The 17,875-nt window shown below is 40.5% G+C and overlaps 1 protein-coding gene across 1 annotated transcript in view; it reads right to left on the reverse strand.

Moving 5' to 3' along the window:
- Positions 1-17,875, reverse strand: part of SLC4A4 (solute carrier family 4 member 4) — a 346,412-nt gene that overhangs the window by 261,608 nt on the left and 66,929 nt on the right. The gene's annotated exons all lie outside the window — the stretch shown is intronic.

Raw genomic sequence — 17,875 nt, forward strand, 5'->3', positions numbered from 1 at the left:
CTTATCTCCTTAAAGCACTGTAACAGCATGATCCAGAATTGGACAGGGTCTAGGCCTCAATACAGGTTTATTTCTTACTGGCTGTGTGACCTTGAGGAAGTTATATCACTTCTTCAAGGCTGAGTTTCCTTATCATTAAATGGGTATAATGATATCTTTAAAAGGTAGTTGTAACAATTAAATGTTTATGAGAGTTAAATAAAACAAGGCATATAATAAAAAGTTCCTAGGATGGTGCCTGACACATAATAGGAACTCAACAAATTTCAGCCTCCTTGCAATGCATTTTTTTGTTATTGTACAGCTATAAAATTTGGTTGAGGGCACTATCTTCAACTATTCTTATTGCCCCTTATCTAAAGGCTCAAGTGAAACAATCCTAATAAAATCTTTACTTTCCTTTAAGCATGCTTTTCTTTTTCTGATAAGAAATATGTAACTGATTATGTCTCTCTCTTTTTTTTATCTTGGCTGCCAGGAAGCTCAGAGACAAATTAAATTCAACTCTAGTAACAATATTGGTGCTAGTGGTTCTGCGTACTGTATGTTCTCCCTGGTTTCAACATCTATTTTCACCCATACTTATTACAAGACACCTAAATCTTTTGTAGAGTGTGAGAAGCTATTAACTAACCAACTAATTAATTCAGTCAAGGGAAAAATAATGATTTAAGTATTAAGAAAAGAATACCAGACTTGAGGCCTTCAAGTCCTATCTCTTACATTTACCCCCTCTCTCTGAGCAATTCATTTAACCTTTCAGATCTACAGTTTCTCATGTCAAGTAGGAACAATAATCTCTAAAGACCTTTCAGAATCATTTATGTATATAAATGTGTTTTGTAACCTGTCAGGTGCTATATAAGGTCAGGTATTATTATCTTTATCATCAGAGAAGGGGTGAATGTCCACGTGCACACATGCGCGCGCGCGCGCGCGCACACACACACACACACACACTCCGGTGCAGGACTGAGGACCCCTGCAGGCAAACAGGGGGGATGTGTAGTGGCAGGAGCAGAAGGAGCCACCATGCTCACTAGTTAGGCTCACTAGAAAACTCCAGCAGGACTCATCGGAAAAAGAAGGTGCACGATGGAAATGAATGTAAGCGCTTCAAGGAACAATTCCAATTCAGTCAACATCTCAAGCCAATTTGCTGTTTGGCCACTGCTCTAAACTGATCTGCGTAGAGAACAGTGCAGATGAGACCGTGGTCTGCTCCTCATGTGCTTGTGAGCTGCACCCTCATTCTCAACAGACCCACCAGGAGCAGGCTGTGGGTCGCAAGGGAGCTTATAACGTGGGACTCCAACATCTCTCCTTAATCCCCTCTCAATGACAGCTGACATGTCACATCAACTGGTACATCCAGAAGGACTCATATACTATTAATGTAATTCAGAGAGGGGGATTTTTTAAAGAGCTAAATTTGGGCTAGAACCAAGCAGCTCTTAATAATAGAGAGGGTAGGTGTTACTCCATTTTTAGAATAATTCACCAACTTATTCTAGGAGTTCAAATGTTCTCTCAGCATCTCAAAGTCTTTTATTCCAAAACCCCATCCCCCTCACTGATAACTTAGGGCAGCAGGTGCCTGCCCGTGGAGGAGAAAAGAAGGAAGCTGCTCCAGAATGGCATGCTGGAAAGATGAGGAGGTAGGAGGGAGAGTTGAAAGTCACAGGTTCAAGTCTCGACCCTGCTTGTTGATTATGTGGGAATGTGATCAAGTCACTTAATAATAACTACTATACACTGACCCTTGTTATTTGCCAGTATCCTGTGGAGGCCTCAGGACTCATTTAACCTTCACAACCCAACAAGTACAGGTACCTTTCTCATCTTACTCTACACATTATAAGAACTGAGACTGAGAAGAGTCCAGCGACCTGCCCACCATCAAAAAAAAAAAAAAAGAAGCTGGTAAGTAAGGCATAGAAGGATCTGAACCCAAGCAAGATTCCAAGCCTGTGGTTGTAACCACTGCATAATATTGCTTTTGTAAATCTTGCTTTCTCCTTATCTGTAAAAGAAGGGAATAATAAAATGGACATTAGATTTCTCCCAAGGTTGTTATGAGGATCAAACATTATCCTGGAGGTGACAGCCCTTTATTCAATCTACAGTACTCTACAAATATGACAGGCTCCCACTCAAGTCAGCATGCATCTCCTAACACCAACTACTTGCTCAGCAAGGACAAGTGGTGCAATATGCCAAAAAGAAGTTACTTCTACATATTCGAAAGAAAGAAAAGAAAAGAAAAGAAAAGAAAAGAAAGAAAGAAAGAAAGAAAGAAAGAAAGAAAGAAAGAAAGAAAGAAAGAAAGAAAGAAGAAAGAAAGAAAGAAAGAAAGAAAGAAAGAAAGAAAGAAAGAAAGAAAGAAAGAACAACAATAAAGATTTTTAAAAGACATCTGTGAAAATGAGTGACTTGCTAACGAGAGCAATGAAGGCCAGGCTGATGAGCAATGGGAAAAGCCCGTTCAGAGTCCGCCCACGCCCTTCAGAAAGACACAACTGTCACCTAAACTGCTGGAATTTCAAATACAGTAAAAGCTATTCTACTGCTAGGCTCATCCATTTCCAAGGCAACCCACTTGCAAAGGATTTTTCTCTAGGACTCAGTTGACTTTAGACCAATCAAGTGGAAAACAACTATTCATAGCTATAATTTTCTAATTTTGAATACACCCAGCTTTGGAGAAATGAATAATGGAATCCTCCAGGACTTGATTGCACCCGATCAAGTGCTCATCTTCAGCCCAACCACTCTGCTATTACAGCTTCGTGATACAGGACAAGGAGAGCCCGAGCAGGAGTCCAAAGACCCCGTGCCAAGCCTGACTCCTCCAGGCCAGGATGTTATGACCTCAGGCAGGTTGTTAGCCTGTGGAAGCCTCTGATTTGCATTTCTAAAACAGGAATAATGCTTGCTCTAATTGCATCAAGGGTTAGGGCACAATTGGATTCTGTGTATAAAAACCTCCATAAGTTCCAGAGCACTACACAAAAATAAAATGTTGTGCAATGTATAGTCAACTCAGCTTAGGCAACTCTCTGAATGCCCTTTGAACTGAGTACAGAAGGCCCAGGGAAAACTTTCAATGCCGTCCAAAATAACTTTGATGGAAAAAATGCAACACGAGTCAAAGAAAGAAAAGGCAAAGTATGAGAACATGAAAAGTGACATAAAAATATACATTTTGCTACAGTCATAAGGCCTTCCTGGGATCTTTTCTGATTTCTTTTTAGGGAAAATACACATTTCCTGATCACAGGCTTCCAAAGTACAGTGAACAAAAATACACTGATGTCCTCGGTACATAAAGATTTCAAAATTCCTCTGGCCAAACAAAATCTCCTTTTGTATCGGACATTTCTCTTCTTGCCCTGGCTCTGGCAGAATAAGCTAACAAACCAAAACCACGGTCTAAATTGTCAGGGTGAGACGCCATTCCACGCTCTGGTGATATATGTAAAGTCACCCTGGAAGGGAATCACTGAGTAAGCAGAAGCAGGCCTGAGGTTTCTCTACCCTCTTGACCCTGTCACTCAATCCTCCTCTTCCTTACATCATGTAAGTCAGAGAGAGAAAAGGCATGTGTATGATTTAAAGTCGATGCTCCTGAAACATTTACCCAGAATGGTTTGCCCCTCCACCCTTCTGTACTCTAAACTGTAGACCCGGTATCCTCAGGGGATGATCCTGACCGCCAATGGAGTACCACATCAAAATGGACAGTCAAAGCTCAGACTCACTTGTGGCTCAAAAACAAACGCTTTCTTTGACATACTGATACAGTAGGAAGCAGTATTTGCAGAAAAGAAGGGAATGACACATAAGCAGAAGTTAGAGGTGATTCGAAAGATAAAACAGCATTGGGAAGAAAATGTGAAACTGGAAAGCAGAAAGTTCGGCTTTTAAACTTGGGTTAAAAATTGATGCTTTAAACGACGTGGATGGAACTAGAGGGTATTACGCTAAGCAAAATAAGTCAATCAGAGAAAGAATTATCATATGATCTCACTGATATGCGGAATTTTAGAAACAAGACAGAGGATCATAGGGGAAGAGAGGAAAAAATGAAACAAGACGAAACCAGAGAGGGAGACAAACCATAAGAGACTCTTAATCTCAGGAAACAAACTGAGAGTTATGGCTGGGTGATGGACACTGGGGAGGGTATGTGTTGTGGAGAGCGCTGTGAATTGTGTAAGACTGATGAATCACAGACCTGTACCCCTGAAACCAATAATACATTATATGTTAATAATAAAAAATAATAATTTAAAAAATTAAAATTTAAAAAAATTTGATGCTTTATACATGCAACTAATGAATCGTGAAACACTACATCAAAAACTAATGATATAGGGGCGCCTGGGTGGCTCAGTTGGTTAAGCGACTGCCTTCGGCTCAGGTCATGATCCTGGAGTCCCGGGATCGAGTCCCGCATCGGGCTCCCTGTTCAGCGGGGAGTCTGCTTCTCCCTCTGACCCTCCCCCCTCTCATGCTCTCTCTATCTCATTCTCTCTCTCAAATAAATAAATAAAATCTTTAAAAAAAAAAAAAACTAATGATATAGTATATGTTGGCTAATTGAACATAATAAAAAAATATAAGTAAATAAATAAATAATTTTTTTTTCATGTTTTGTTAGCAAAGCAAGTCACCTGACGTGGGGAAGTGTTACTCTTCACCCCTCCCCCTTTCTTTAAAGTTTTTATTTTGGAATGATTCTAGATTCAGAGGAAATTGCAAAAGCACTACAGAGAGGTTAAAAATTTTTTTAAAAATTGGTGCTTTAACTTACTCCATGCTTTTGGCATTCTACACGCCTAATTATTCACCTAAAATTGGTATCTTTCATTTTCTCAAATACTAGTCCAAAAAACATGAGATTATTTTTTAGATGGAATTTTTCTCAGTGAGGCCTCCCCATATTCAGGCAGTGTTGATGGCATGTCTTAAACAAAAGTACTTAGGCTCATCATGCTTCCTTGGGGAACAGAGCATTGTTTTATGCTCTTCTTTTTACCTGCTGTAGTGTTCTTCTCTTCAGGGTTTACCACATTTTTCTTTCTCATCCTTCAGATTTCGACTCAAGTATGACTTTCTCAGAGACTTCAGTCATTTTCTGACCTCCCTAATTTGGTCAAATACCACTATTAGATTTGATTGTGCCATACGTGCAAGTTAACGTTTAGCTGTGTGCGCATTTGCTTGGTAAGAATCAATACTGATAATACAAATTGAATATGGATGTGTACAGTGTCTTTCCAATTTCATTCACTCTAGCACGAAGCTGTGAAAAAGCCTGATCAACCTTCTTCATAATCACTGTAGTGTGATGGGTAAGAGCCTTTGCTTGGAGTCAGAGAGACCCCAGTGTCCCAGTAATGCCACTCACCAACCAGGTAATGCCGGGTGAGTCGCTCACGTTTGCGAGTTTCAGTGTGCTCAAGCCCCAGAAAGATGATATGAACCTCAGAGGACTTTGATGAAGAAAACTAAGGTTATATTTTTTAGGTACCTACAAAGGACCTAGACCACAGCTCATGTTCAGTAAATATTAATTATTGTTATTATCAACAATATTTTGTCAATGAAAATCAAGATACTTATGTACAGATTCATTCTTATTACTTCTTGTAATCCTCCTTGATAAGAAGAGAGAGAGAAAGGATAAATAAACATAAAGAGACCAACCTACAAAATTTAAGGGGTTACTCAGGCTCACCAGTGATAATGACAAAGTTAAGAGGTGTCAGGTCTTCCTTTCTGGAAGTAAAAACTCACATGACATTTTTGCCTAAAAACCAAACTGCAATTGTGAACGTGTTGGCATTTGGCACAGAGTTTATTTAAAATAAACTACTAACCACATCCAGTGGTTTCATTATTTACAAAGTAAATAATGGATCTAAAATATTAATTCACCAATACCCATTAAAATGTGTGTCAGCCACCTATCTCTTCCCATCAGAAAACGATACATTTCACCCAAGCACCATCAAGTACACCTAAGCTTACATCTTATTGGTCAGGACTAGTACGTGGCCACCTCTAGCCACAAGGAAATCAAGGTTTTCAGCTGCCACAATGCTGTCATGAACAAAATTGGGATTCTGGGGATAAAGAAGAAAAGGAAAATGCATATCAGGCAGACTACTAAGCAGAGTCTCCCAAAATGGACTTCCATGGTTATTTAAGCACAGAGAGAAAACCACCATATCCTTTCCGTCTAAAGCGAAAAGGGATATTCTGGTAGAAGCACCTTCGCTTGTTCACCCATCTGCGTTGGTCTACACCTGGATAAAGGGGCAGGGAAACCTAAGCAGCTCCTCACCCTCCCTCCCTTACTTCCTGACCCACTCCTGCTGCACCAAGGCCCAACGCAGGGCTACTTCTCCTGCGAGGCCTTCTCCCGCTCCCCCTGCCTAATTTAGGCACATCCTTTATGCTCTTATACCACCTTGGGTATAATTCCACAATAGCAATTATCGACATTCTCTTAGATTTCTCTAATTTGTGCCATTTTCTCCACTAAACTGTCAGGTGTTTTTTGTTTTTTGGTTTTTTTTTCATGAAATTTTCATCTCTGCAGGCCCATTGTCCAGGACTATGAGTGAGAAGAAGTACTCCATAAATATTTCTTGGATTGGATCAAAATGAATTAAACCGAAATGAACTAAACTGATTTACACTGTACTACACTGAAGGCTCAGGGATGTGGCCGCATCTCTTTCCTCACCCTATTGTGGCAGCTAACAGGGTGCCTGCCCAAGTACCATAAAGGATGATGACAAGCTTACAAGCTTATGCTTCATAGGAATAGATCATGTCTCAATGAGATCATGCATTCGCGTGGCTTTCTGGCCAAAAAGGAGGGTCAAAAAGCAGTTACATTAGCTTATTTCCTCTCAGGGGAACCATGGAGAAAGGAATAAGTCACTGTTTACCAAACAAAAGGCTGAGAAACATTTTTCCATAAGAATATGACAAATTAGTGAAAGTGACAAAAATAAATAAAAACCTACCACATACTCAAAAAGTTGCACAATTGCCTAAAAACCAAACTGCAATTGTGAACGTGTTGGCATTTGGCACAGAGTTCAGGATTTCAAGGAAGCAAGCCACTCTTTTATGAACACTGACCAGGAATGTCACAAGCAGCTTTTGATTAACTATGATTGTCACAGTATATAGGAATGGACTAACATATGGTGTTTTTAAAATAAACTACTAACCACATCCAGTGGTTTCAATTAAAGAATGGTTCATTGCTTACAAAAATTCCCCTAGACCCAGCTGTCTTCCAAAAAAGTCCCATTGCCTCACTCTGAATTTCCACTGTCATCAGGCAGATTACTAAGAGGGCCAGTCTTGGATTCGGTGTGGACACTCAGGGTAGCCTCTATATAAAGTAAGTACCTTTCTTCAGCTTTGTCTTGTGGCTGAACAAATCCTGGGGGTAATCTCCTATAAGAAGTCTAAAATGAACTGCAGAGTTATATTAAGTGACCTGCTAGAAGAATAGAGAATATTTAAAATATTTTTTTCAGAATATTTAAAATGATTTTATTTATACTACGGTGTTTTGGTGTAAACACACACACACGCCCTACAACAAAAACAAATATGAAGAAAAAGACAACTATAGCTATAAGACAAGGCCCAAGCTCCTTCTAAAGAGGATCATTTTGTTGAGAGGACTCTAAAACTAAAACAAAAAAAGTAATGTAAAGATAAAAATGAAAGGCAGCTAGAAAGTCACGGTAATCATTACATAATCATGGTGAAAAACAAACCCTAAGGAACTAAAGATAAGTCAGGTAGAGGCTACTCGAAACTGGTTTGAGGAGAGAATGTAGAGACCTGGTCCGGGTAGGTGATGGGGCTCTACTTTGAGGGGTGGTGACACGTTACCCTTTGCCACCAGCCCGGGGATTTTTCTGTTCTTCTTCGGTCTCACTGCCTTTCTTGATAGTCAGAGTTCCTCCACCTCCTCTTTCTGATAATTTGTCATCTCCTCAGTCTCTTCTTACCTTCAGTGTCATTCACGTGTGCTCTCCCCCAAACCGCACAACTGCCCAAAATAGAGAACTCAATGATGTTTTTAAAACTCAATTGTTATTTAAAAAGAAATACATTCTCCAGGTGGGTTCTTCTTATACATTGCCTTTGATTGATTTCTTTTTCATCTAAACTAGTATGAGCCTTCTATTAAAATAAATGTTCCCAGTCCCACTCTTGAAGACAGTACATTCTCCCCACCCACCAAACAAGAAGAGCATCTCTGGCACGTGTGCCTGTAGACAAAAATATGCAGAAAAGCTCCTCAAATTTACCCCATATTTACCACCTCGGTGTTTTTACAAATGTCAGAATCATAAAGTAACAGAATAGAAGGAGCTTAAGGAGAATGTAGCATAGACAGGTTTCCAGCCAGTTTCATGGGGGAATAAAATCTGTAAACCTTCCAAGTTTGGTGTGAGCATGCCAGCAGTAGGAAAAGTTTCCTTGAGCCACACTCTGCACACATACTTTCAAAAAAACTCTGATTAGCATTTGATCTAAATGAAGTGTCCGGTGGAACACCAGCTATCCACCCTTAATTCCTCTTTTTTTTTTTTTTTTTAGATTTTATTAATTTGAGAGAGAGTGAGAGAGAGAAAGCACAAACGGGGGAAAGGGTACAGGGAAAGGGAGAAGCAGACTCCCCGCTGAGCAGGGAGCCTGGCCTGGGGCTTGATCCCAGGGTCCTGGTACCATGACCTGAGCCGAAGGAGATGCTTAACCAACTGAGCCACCCAGGCACCCTTAATTCTTCTTAAACTAGAGTATCTTTTGCTCAAAATCTATATTTAAGAATTGGAGTAACAAGGGAGAATGTTCACTGTTTTTGGGTGTGGCCATCAATACATAATAATCCAAAAGCCTTTTTGAAATTTTTCACTTGTTTGTTTCCTTGGTTTTTGTTTGGGGTTCTCGGAAGTTTCACAAGAAGTAACAAAGTAAGAGTTAGACCAAAAATTGATTTAAGATTTTATAGTTGCTCATGCATGTGTTCTGGGTATTGGGTGAACCTGCAGTGAATTTCTAGTTATAGGAATTGCTATTCCCATGCCTTGGCAACAGAAATCAGCCTATTTTCTACTGAAAACAACTTTAGTTTTAAGCAAACACAGCTAGCTATATATGGCCCACATGTTTATTGTAAATTTGCCTTCAGAAGTCACATTTTCCATTACACCTAAATTATCCCTTCCCAAAGCCTCATAAATGAAGCAGAAGCAATTAAATATAATTGCTTTCTTTTGTGGCCTTTGTGGTAAAATTTTGATAACTGACAAAAAATAATTTTAATACACAGTGCTGTAGCCCAATAACACTTCTACCAGTAGTGGCTTTAAGTAAGGGAGCAAGTGCATCCTGCTTTTTTTTTTTTTTTAATGGAATTCTGCTTAACTGGCATGCAGCAACAGAATAAAAAGTTTCAGGGATGTTCTTGTTTCAAAATCACTAAACCATAATTCCGAGGAGGAGATACAAAGGTCATCTAAGTTCATCTCTGCAGCAACATGGATAATCTGTTTATCCATAATACACATAAATAAACAACGCCTAAGATTCTCTATGTAAGACAGTCCACAAACAGCCTTGATGACACACTCAGTAATTAACAAATCTCACTATCCTAAAGTAGCCTCTTTTATATACTATCCTCACTCACCACAGTGGAATACGAATCTGAAATGAATAGTCATAAGCAGAGGCAGGCTTATTCCAACTCAACATGCTATATGGTTCTTTAGAGAAATGTCATCTTAAATTATATTTTGCGTGCTTACATTAACCTGCGTATTTTCACACATTTTAATATTTTCCCATGAGAAAAAGTACATGCAGGGTAGCACTTTTATTTCTGTTTTGAAAAAACAGACAATTATTTTATTTATGTGCTAATTGGTCACTGCAAAACAAAGTTATAGAACTACATGACATGAGCAAGATCACTTTTCCTGGTCTTCTCTCTTGCCATTTCACCATCATTCAACTCCCGCTATTGTGCAACACTGGTGATTTCTATTTTAATCACACTTCAGTAAGATTTAGGTTGGAGGGGTACCATTTTTTAACTAAAGTAAGTCATTAATACTGAATAATCACATAACCTTTCCTCTTCAGTTTGTATTTCCTCAACAGGCTGGAATACTTTAAACTAATTGGTAATTTCTGGACATTTCATTTATGCCTCCAATGCAAAGGATACACTCTTTCAGAAAATGACTCAAAATAAGCATGAGCCCTTGCTCCTGCCCTTGAGGCTCTAACGACGCTGTTGGGAGAGATGACACACTCCTGAACGAAACAGGTAAGTGAGGACGGGAAGCGTTACCAGTCTAAATACCAGAACGTGTAATGCAGGGCAGCTCACAGGGGCTCAGAAACTGGGAAAGTTGTAATAAGTTAGTACTAATGTAGTCTTTAAGGACTTGAAGAAACAGAGCAAACCTATAATTTTCATTAAATAACTTAAAATATTAAAATTAACAGAGGAAACCCCATTACATTGTCAGTTTACTCTTAATGTGTAAGAACCCCAAGTTCGGGACCTGCGTTAAGTAGTGAGCCACATTAGAAGAGTTTTGCTTGTTTGCTTGCTTGCTTGTTTACTTGTTTGCTTGTTTAATTAAAGAGAGACTAGGTGGAAGTGAATTTAAGATGTCTGGCAGCCTTGTCTGAAAAAAGTCCCTTCTATTTCAAATAAGAATCTGAAGGCTGAAAATCCAAATAAGAAGATGTTGCCTTAGGAATTCAAAGGAAAGGGCAGACATGAGAGGCTGTGAAGGAAAAACCAACAGGACTCAGTGAGTGGCTGGCTATGGAAGAAAAAGAATAGGAAAGAATCAAGGATAATTGAGATTTTTATTATATAGGCAACCAGGATAGTAGGGACTCCATGCTCACAACACCTTCATAAAAATGTGATTAAAAAAAAAAAAAATCAAGTAACACTCCCCTTGCACTGGAAAGTTATTAAAAGAACCCAACATTCCTGCTTCCAGATTGTAGTCATGGAAGAACTCCAGAGAACTTATTTGTAGAATATACCCATGGTCTCCAATGGTCCCTCATCCCAACTACTTCTGCATCAACAGTTCAAACTCATAAAGTCTGGAATCAAATCCCTGGTATCAAGGACACATATAGTCCCTTAAGAACGATTTCCTTCAATATGAGAAATTTCCTAAACAGAATACCCTTTCAAGAAGATCCCTACTAGGGAATACAGTCAATGATACCGTAATAGTGTTGCATGGTGACAGATGGTAGCTACGCTTGTGCTGAGCACAGCACAGCATATACAGGTGTTGAATCACTATGTTGTACACCTGAAACTAATGTAACATGATATGTAAACCATACTCGGAATTAAAAAAAAAAAGATCCCTACCAGTACTCCACACAATTCCAATAATCACACTCATACTCACAAATATACTCACACCCTCAAGCTTCCTGTCTTATAAACTTGAACCCAAATCACAGGATGTGTCCTGCCTTCAGCTGAAGTGGTAATGCCTATGGCAGACAGTCATTTACACCCCCACTCACTTCATTAAAGTATACTTCACATCTTAAATTCCACACCTGCTGGGGTTTCCCCTGTTTTCCACCCCAAGTCACAACCTCCTTTTAGCCTAGAGTACCCCAGCACCTGGAGCACAGTAGAACCTTCTGAGGGCTCCTGAACTCATGAGTCACTATAAATAGAAGCAACATCAACTCTCCCATGACACATGTAAACACACTATTCGTAACATCTCATGGCATGATAAAATGGAATAACTATTGTAACAGAACAGTCAGAGGCAACAGAAATGACACCCTTCCATAGTGTAAGAACTGCCATTTGGAGGGCACGTCAAGGTGACTTCAGGAGGACTGAATTTCAGAAATTCAAGGCTCCCTGAGAGATGTATACGGTTAACTGCCTAAAAAGACAAAAGCACCGTGACACAGTCCTCCTGTGTTCACCAACATCACAGAGGAATAAACAGCAATTATTTGTACCACACAAAACACAACATTGCTGAGCCAACCCAGTGCCACCAAAAACACAAGTATGCCAAACATATTTCCTTTCTTTACAACACTGCCTTCAAGTTGCTGACCTGTCCCAGCCAACAGCCCTTCGCCAGGTTAATTTCACTGAGAAATACAAGGAGCCAGAAAGAGATCCTTCTCATGAAGGAGCAAACAGCCCACTTGCTTGCAGGGGTCCAGAACTGGGAATTCCAACTGCTGACCAAAATCAAGAACACAGTCAGCAGGCAGAGTCACAACAGGAACCACTTCTGTCCCCTTGAGAGTCATGTTTCATTGGTCTTTTCACCTACCAGTCAGCATCCAGGTGACACCCACTAGCAAGTTTAAAAACTAAATTTAGATTAGTTCTCTCAAAGATGCCATTGAGAGCAAGGAGCCAAGCTGATAGCTAAAGCAAAGGGATAGCCAGCGGGAATTTGTAGTAGAAAAGTCCAGAAGAGCTTAAAGTATACTGATTAGCGTTCATAGGATATTAATCTCTACAAAGTTTTAGTCTGAAGCTTCTGGCGTTACCTGTGTGCAATGGAGAGGGAAAAAAATGAGCTTGTTCAGAGTAACTCAAAATAATAATTGCTAACCATCATTGTTAACCAGATGCACTGCTCATTTAATACTCAGAACACTATGAATTAAGTTCTATGATTATCTCCTTTTCACACATGAGGAAACTGGAACACAGGTTAAGTATCTTTGCCAAGGTTGCACTGCTGATAGGAGCTGGGATTCAAACTCAGTCTGGCTCGAATATGTGTTCCTAACCACTGCCTTCCAGGTAAAATTACATTACAAGTGCTTCTTCTGAAAAGGCAAACTCTAAGTTTTCGTTTTTTTTTTTTTTTTAATATAAAAGGACTTTGTTTCAGACCTAGAGAAAAGTACTTCCTCCTACTTATATAAGATAAAAAAAAAAAATAGAGAAGAGGGTGAAAGAGACACTATAGTTCTTTTGTGTTGTGTTTTGTTTCTTAACAGGGACAGCATCTACCTCATTCCACACACATTCCAAAGATCCTCTCCTCCCCTACCATACTCATTCATTTGGGGGATATGCACATGGCATATCAAGAATAAACAAATCTTACTTTATGACCTCAGACTTAAGGGTCTTGCCTGAAAACATTTAAAAATCATGAAAAAACAGAAATGCACTAAGAAGAATGAGGTCAGGTAGAGGGAGGGCAGAGGGGTGTGCACTGGGAAAACGGGAAGTCAGATGACAAAACCCCAAATAATCTTGGCTCCTATGAAAAGGTACTCTGTTCATTTACCCGGAAGCACCAAACAAAAGCAGCTCCCCATTTCTCTGTTTCAGTTTCCTGAATATAACTGGATCACCAACTGGCATCCATTGTTCCCGGCTCACAGAACAATGTTCGCTAGCATAAATCCATCAGTTCTGGTACATATCCAAAGAGCTAAAAAAAGAATACCACAAGATTGAATGAGTGTCTATATGCACATACCTCGCAATATGACTCTACAACAGGCAAGTCATACGTGTGAGAAGCAGTTAGCACCTCCAAGCACTGATGCATGCTCCGCTTGTCAAGAAATATAATACACATCAGACCAATAGGCTGAACGGGATATTCTGTGTGTCGCTCTGTTTCCTAACATTTTACACACCTTCAGCGTCTCGGCACTCACAAAGCAGCCTATGATTCCCCCACAAATATCCCAGGACACTAACAAAATGACAAGTTCAGAGGTCAAAACCATCTGTGGTGGGAAGCTGTGGTGTGTTTCTAGGGCCTCTCTCCTCAAAGACCACCTTCCCACCCACTTTCTGGGCAACCCTCAGAGGATGGCAGCTGCGAACTTAAAAAAAAAAAAAGCACATGGTGGAGGAGGCAAAAAGGATTATTTTTAAGAAAGAGCACAATCTAACTTTTCTCTCCACCACCCACTCCACACCACCTCCTCATTCCCTTGTCTCTCCTCCTGCTTGCTCTTCCATTTCACTCTTCTTCCCCAGCCTCTCGCCGCATTGCTCAGTGAACCACACCTTCTTGCACGTGTTTCCTTCTCTGTGGCCCCAGCTGGGCCGGCGGTTCAGGCACCACACCGGGAAGAGCAGCTGGGTAAGGACTCGGGGCTGCCACCAAGCTCGGAGGAACAACCCTAGCTCCTCCTTAAGGCTCCAGATGTGTGGGAACCAAAACCTGCCTTCACTTTTTAGAAGCCCTGCCTTGACAGGAGAGCCATGAAGAAAGGAAGCAGCACCTCTGTTATGAGCCAAATGAACCTGTTAATTATGTCATCTTCCTGATGTGCCTAACTAATGGAAGATACTTGGCTTATTTCTTCTTCTAAATGCCCTTAATTATTCAATTCCGCGCCTCTTTAATACGGCTTCTGGAGCTGAGCTGCCTGAATTCTGCATGGAATAGTAAGCATTTTTAAGTGTACATGATGAATCCATGTGCCCTGTGGATGAATTTCTTCCATCAGCTGTGGGCGACAAGCAACTCAACACACTCGGGAGTCATCTACCCAAACCAAAATACCACTTTAACAATAGTTAAAATAATGAGGCACTTTCCAAAGTGGAATAATTAAAAGTTAGGACCAGATTTTATGTGGCGAGGGAAGAAGGCAGAGCAGGGAAATATAAAGATGATGTGCAAGGATTAAAAACAAGAAAATCAGCTAGATCTTTATCAATTAATGTGAAATACTCAGACCAATAAAAGCAACATTTGTGTCTTCCTCTGTAGTAATCCATTCACTCAATTACTCTTCAATAAGCATTTATTAGGCACATCCTATGTGCCAGGCACTGTGCTAAGTGCCAGAAATAACATAGTGAACTTGAAATCTGATCCTATCACTCAATGAGCGAACAATCTAGCATCAGCATAAGACAAAACTGCAAGCTCACAGAAGCACAAGTTGAAGCAAATAGTATGAAGGAAAGAAAGAGCTGAGAAAGAATGACACTGGAGAACCTATGTTAGAGTAATAGGGGCCTGTCTCCACAACATATGAAAGCTAGAACATGGGACACCTGGGTGGCTCAGTCGGTTAAGGGTCTGCCTTCCACTCAGGTCATGATCCCAGGGTCCTGGGATCCAGTCCCTCATTGGGCTCCTCGCTCAGTGGGGAGTCTGCTTCTCCTGCCTGCTGCTCTCCCTGTTTGTGCTCACTCGCTCGCTCTCTCTCTCCGCCTCTGACAAATAAATAAATAAAATCTTAAAAAAAAAAAAAAAAAAAAAGGCCACAACATAAAGGGAAAGAAAAGATAACCAGGACAAGAACGGGGTGACCATTCCAGGAAGACAGGACTACATGTGCAAAGGCCCTGAAGCAGAAAGGGTTTGGGCACCAAGGAACTGAAAAATCAGTGTGGCTGAAGTTAAGTGAGCAAGACGAGAATGACACATAGCAGGACTGGTGAAACACTGTGGGCCATGATGTCCAATCAAGATTTTATTCTAGGGACAACAGGAAATTTTCAGCGGAAGAAGGGCATAACTCAATTTACACTTTATGATGATCACTGTTGCCTCTGGGTGGAAAAAGACTTGAAGAGTGGAGCTTGTTGCAACTGTCTAAGCAAGAGATTCCCTGGACCAGAATGTGGCAGCAAAACTGAAAAGGAGGAGACAGATTCAGACATATTTTAGAAGTAGAACCAATAAAAGCCATTGAAGGATTGTATATGAGGGTGAAATAAGGAAAGAATCAGAGATGACTCTCATCAAGTTACTCTATTTATATACAGGGTTTTTCCAGAAGTTACAAGCATCACCTGATATAATGTCAGGCTCATGCAGGAATCTGATCTATGGGACATGGTATGCCTGTATGCGCATAAGGAACTCAAACACCTGGGCCCAAGAATAACAGAAACTCTGTGTAGCTGTTCTTGAGAGACAATAATGGTATACTAGGCAGATACTTCAGTGAGTTTTCCCATAAGAATTTTATTGTCATGTTGGTGCCAGAGCCCTGTAGCTTCCCCAAAAACCTAGGGTTAAATGCCTTTCCATACCTGAGTGCAACAAGGCTGACTTTCACATATAAGCGCTCCAGATAAACCAGCGACCGATCCATTTAGTCTCCATGATAAGCAGTAAAGAAAATATAAATTTCTAAGAGGACCTTCATATCAAATTGGATGACCCACTGGGGCGCCTGAGTGGCTCAGCTGGTTAAGCATCCAACTCTTAATTTTGGTTCAGGTCATGATCTCAGGGTCGTGAGATTCAGCCTGGGGGAACTGGGCTCCATGCTGGGTGTGGAGCCTGCTTGAGATTCTCTCTCTCACTCTCTCTTTGCCCCTCCCCTGCACGTGCTCTCTCTCTCTCTCTCTAAAAAATAAATAAATAATAAAATCAGCAATGCTCTTTAAAAAAAATCGGATAACCCAAGTCAAGTATGTTGAGGCATATTACAAGCATAACTTATTGACTAGCAAGAAAATAACTATAAAATGCACATTTACAAATAATTTTCTTATGATCAGTGAACAATTGGGTCCTTAACAACAGTCTCTCCATATGACCCCTTCAGAAACTGAGTATACAACACAATACAGTACTCCCCAGGGAACAGACCTCAGAGGGTAAAAAGAATGGACTGCCTTGTTTATTTTACATGCTGCATGCAAGCTGGTCCCCAACTGCCACAGAAAGCAATAGGCCCCCCGTGGTTGGTGCACATTTAGTCTCAGCACCTTTCTGATCTGTTCATTCCCTTTTACCTCTTGAGTGTTACTGGCATTGTTTCTGTTGCCCTTCCTAAAAAGCTGGTACATAATTATCTCAAAATCCCGTGGCCCATTCATCTAGATGAGCATCTCTCACCTTTTTAGTATTTATAGTGACGATGCACTCTCGTTCATACTCTGCAGAATGAGAGATGACTCAGAGACAGAGGGAGAGAGAGAGCAAGAGATCTATACACACACACACACACACACACACACACACCTCAGGGAGAGCCCTCTGGTTCTGGCACGGGCTTCGCCAAAACAGACAGCAAATAGAGATAAACAGTAGTAATTTATTTGGAAAAGGGTGTAATCTTTTCTTCCTGCAGACTATTAACTATTACCTTTTTTATCTGCATTTCAAGGACTTTGCTTGAAACAGACCCCATTATTTTAGTCAGTATATGAAGGATTCCTTTCAGAAAGGCTTTTCCCCAACATTCTCATGAAAAGTACAGAATTCTTTCCTCCTGCCCTTTGGTCCTTCCTGTCTTACATTTATTCTAATATCTTTAAGTTTTAATTTTGTGGTCTATCTCCAAGCTCTCCTCCAACCTTTGCTCTCCAATCCGGTGGTCCATTGGTACTGTTCCTCTTAGGATAGTACTTCCCTAGCTCCTAAGCCACCTGCTCAGTTTCAGTGGTGAGACTATTCGAGAGTCGTCACAGATTCACATCACTACACTTCACACCCTCTTTAATTTAACTCTAACTTCACTTTTCAACACTGCTGAGCCATTAATTCTAATCTGGCCTCTCATCACCTGCAGTGACTGAGCCGGATCTTTATCGGTGCCCCCCATAGTGCATTTCATTGCAGGTTCCATATTTCTGCAACTGGAGCGAAAAGATGAAGAATGTACAGAGCTCTGCCAACATGAAAAGCTGTCACTATATAGCTCCTGTTGGGGAATCTCCCAAAATTGGCATGTGTTTCTTTTGCTTCTCCCTTCTTCACATACTCGTTCTCACTGCAGCCACAAAGCTCCCCGGATAGCCAAATATTCTCCACATCAAGAGAAGGAAAAGCAACATACGCAT

Source organism: Neomonachus schauinslandi, chromosome 2, assembly GCF_002201575.2.
Source record: "Neomonachus schauinslandi chromosome 2, ASM220157v2, whole genome shotgun sequence".
Taxonomy (NCBI): domain Eukaryota; kingdom Metazoa; phylum Chordata; class Mammalia; order Carnivora; family Phocidae; genus Neomonachus; species Neomonachus schauinslandi.